Source organism: Lithobates pipiens, unplaced genomic scaffold, assembly GCF_037356315.1.
Source record: "Lithobates pipiens isolate NorthernLeopardFrog02 unplaced genomic scaffold, aLitPip1_a1.2 Scaffold_10, whole genome shotgun sequence".
Classification (NCBI taxonomy): Eukaryota; Metazoa; Chordata; class Amphibia; order Anura; family Ranidae; genus Lithobates; species Lithobates pipiens.
Genome location: NW_027507686.1, coordinates 27,525,993 through 27,528,895, shown reverse-complemented (window position 1 = coordinate 27,528,895; position 2,903 = coordinate 27,525,993). Strand labels below are relative to the sequence as shown.

General features: G+C 46.5%; 1 long non-coding RNA gene across 1 annotated transcript in view; it reads right to left on the bottom strand.

Moving 5' to 3' along the window:
* Window positions 1–1,534: 1,534 nt before the first annotated feature.
* LOC143928365 (uncharacterized) overlaps window positions 1,535–2,903 on the bottom strand; it is a 17,457-nt gene continuing 16,088 nt past the window's right edge. Inside the window, exon 2 of the long non-coding RNA XR_013262399.1 lies at window positions 1,535–2,101. This is a non-coding gene — a long non-coding RNA (uncharacterized LOC143928365). The remainder of the gene's footprint in view (window positions 2,102–2,903) is intronic.

Sequence of the window (2,903 nt, the reverse complement as noted above, 5' to 3'; positions counted from 1 at the left end):
AGAGAGGGATTGGGGGAGAAGAAGGGAGGAAAGAGAAAGAGAGAAGGGGAGGAAAGGAGGACAAAGAGAGATGGGGAGAGGAAGGGAGGAAAGAGATAGGGGGATGGAGGAAAGGAGGGAGGGGGATAGAGAGAGAGGGGGGGTGGAGAAAAATAGCTAGGAAGGGGGAGGGGGAGAGAGGGGTGGCGGAGAGGAAGAGGGGGGGGGGGGAAAGGAGGGATGGGTGAGAAAGGGGATAGAGAGAGGGGGTGGGAAGAGGAAGGAAGGAAAGAGAGAGGGAAGGAAGGAGAAAGAGAGAAGGGAGGAAAGGAGAGAGGGGAGCAGAGGAAGGAGAGTGATGGATAGATAGAAGGATAGGAGAAAAGAGTGAGGGGGGGGGGAAGAGAGAGGGGGGGATTGGGGATAGAGAGAGAGAGAAAGGGATGGGGGAGAGAAAGGGGAGGAAAAGGAAAGAAAGGAGGAAAGGAGAGAGAGAGTGAGGATGAGGGGAGAGAAAGGGAGGAATGTAAGAGAGAAAGAAAGAGAGGAGGGAGGAAAGGAGGGGGGTAGAGAGACAGGGAGAGATTGAGAGAGGGGAAGGGGGTAACCAGGGCTGGTGCAAGGATTTTTGACACCCTAGGCAAAACCTAATTTTGCCACCCCCCTTGGCTCCACCCTGCCCATGTATACCCCACCTTTTTAGTGAGAGGCTCATCAAATGCAGCCCATTTAAAAATTGTGCCGTTTAATGCAGCCTCACCAGTGCCCATTTAATGCGGCCTCACCAGTGCCCATCAATGAATGTTTGCTTGCTTCCATTCATTTGGGAGTCGGGACACAGACACAGTCCTCCGCCGCAGCTGAATCTCTGACTCAATGTGTGAACGGAGCGGCAGCTGGCTGCTGATGCTGAGACTTATGCCGGCCATACACGGTTCGAATTTAAAAATAATTTTCTTTCTAAAATCGTATCTAAGAATTTTCGTATGAATTTCACCACCATTAATAGCCCATTAATAGCAACAGCCGATTTTCCTGTGGAAGTCAAATTTGAGGAATCTGGCATGTTGGAAATTTTTTGAAAAACAAACGATTTTCTAATCAATGATGGGAGAATCGTTTGAGAAATGTAATAAGAAAAGAAAATCTACGGAGAGAAAAGAAGATTCCCGGCCACGAAAATTATTTTCTGTATATGAGGTGAAATTGAAGGGCTTGGCCGGCCCGAATTTCAATAATCGATGGTGGCATCATCGGATCACAAAAAACAAACAAACTAATTTTCTGATTTTGAAAAGAAAATTTGTTCGAAATTCGACCATATATAACCTGCATAAGTTGCTTGCTGCAAAAAGAAGAGAGTAGGAACACCAGTGGCTGGGCGCCCTAGGCGGCTGCCTAGTTTGCCTAGTGGTAGCACCAGCTATGGGGGTAAGTGAAACAGGGGAGGGAAAGAAAAGAGAACAGGAAAGAGTGGGGGTGAGAGAGCAAGATAGAGGGAAAGATGGTGGGAAGGAGAAAAGAAAAACAAAGAAAGAAATAGATAACATTGTAATTATAGTTGATGTCTCACGTTTTATTTTGGTTGCACCCCCCCCAGTACAGAGATTTTTATTATAGGGAAGTGACATTTGTCATCTCATCCAGGAATCTGATCACATATCAGATCCCCGGCATCCTTCCACTCTGCGATAAAGTGACATCTAAGATTCAGTGCAGCAATGTCACTTAAAGGGGAACCCCCTCCTCCGAGTCTGGATGACATCCGTCTTCCCTTCCAGTGTGCCGACTTCTGAACACAGTTCTGACTTCTTAGTGTTCTTCCTTCCTTGTCAGTCATGTAGGAAAAGTTTTTCAAAAGTTTGATTTCTTGTTGCCTGTAGCAACCAATCCGTCTGTGATATCAGATCTGAAGTGTCGCCTTTCACATGGTTGTCACACATCATAATGATTGTAGTTGTCGGATCAGCAACAGTTTCATGGCGGGGGAAGCGGGCCGCGCCTGCTGAGTCGAGGTCCTGGAGTTCATGGTGCCGGTCGGGGTGGGAGGGGGTGATGATTATATCCGGGACCTTCAGGTGTCCAGAGGACGTCTCTTCACCTCTGTGACCGATCTGAAGACCTGCAGACGGGAGACCAGCACAGACATCACTAGGGGGTCTATCACTTCTATCATGGATACCAATTATTACATACACATACACTCTCACCATACAATCTCTATACAATCTCACCATACAATCTCTATACAATCTCACCATACAATCTCACCATACAATCTCTATACAATCTCACCATACAATCTCTATACAATCTCACCATACAATCTCTGTACAATCTCACCATACAATCTCACCACCAATCTCACCATACAATCTCTGTACAACTCACCTACAATCTCACCATACAATCTCTATGCAATCAACTTTACATTTACAAAAAAGTATAATATGAGGACCTACCTGATCTATACATTTAATATGCATCCAACCACACAGATCGTTCCACCACATAGCTGTTGTTATTTTTAAATCTGACCTCCGGTCTCCCCTCCAGTCTGGCACAGTTGTACCCATACCTCTCCTGGACTGAAATGGCTTACTCTGATTTCACTGCACACTGTGAGCTTCTCACAATGTACATTAGAAGCTGCAGCAAGTCAAATAGAGCCCCGCCTCATTTCCTGGCTGGAGGACACCCAACATCATCTAGTTCTTTCCTCCCTAGCCTGACTATGCCTGGCCTGCCCCTTTTCTTCATTTGATTAGACTTCTTTCAATCATGGAGGCTCAGTATCACATATGGGTGATAAAATGCAATCTGCCTAGGAACAGCCACTCCCAGACTGCAACCCCCCCTCCATTAAGTCATTTTGATATTTGCATAACTCCTCCCTCTGCTTGTATTGGGCTGGGGGCTCTGGA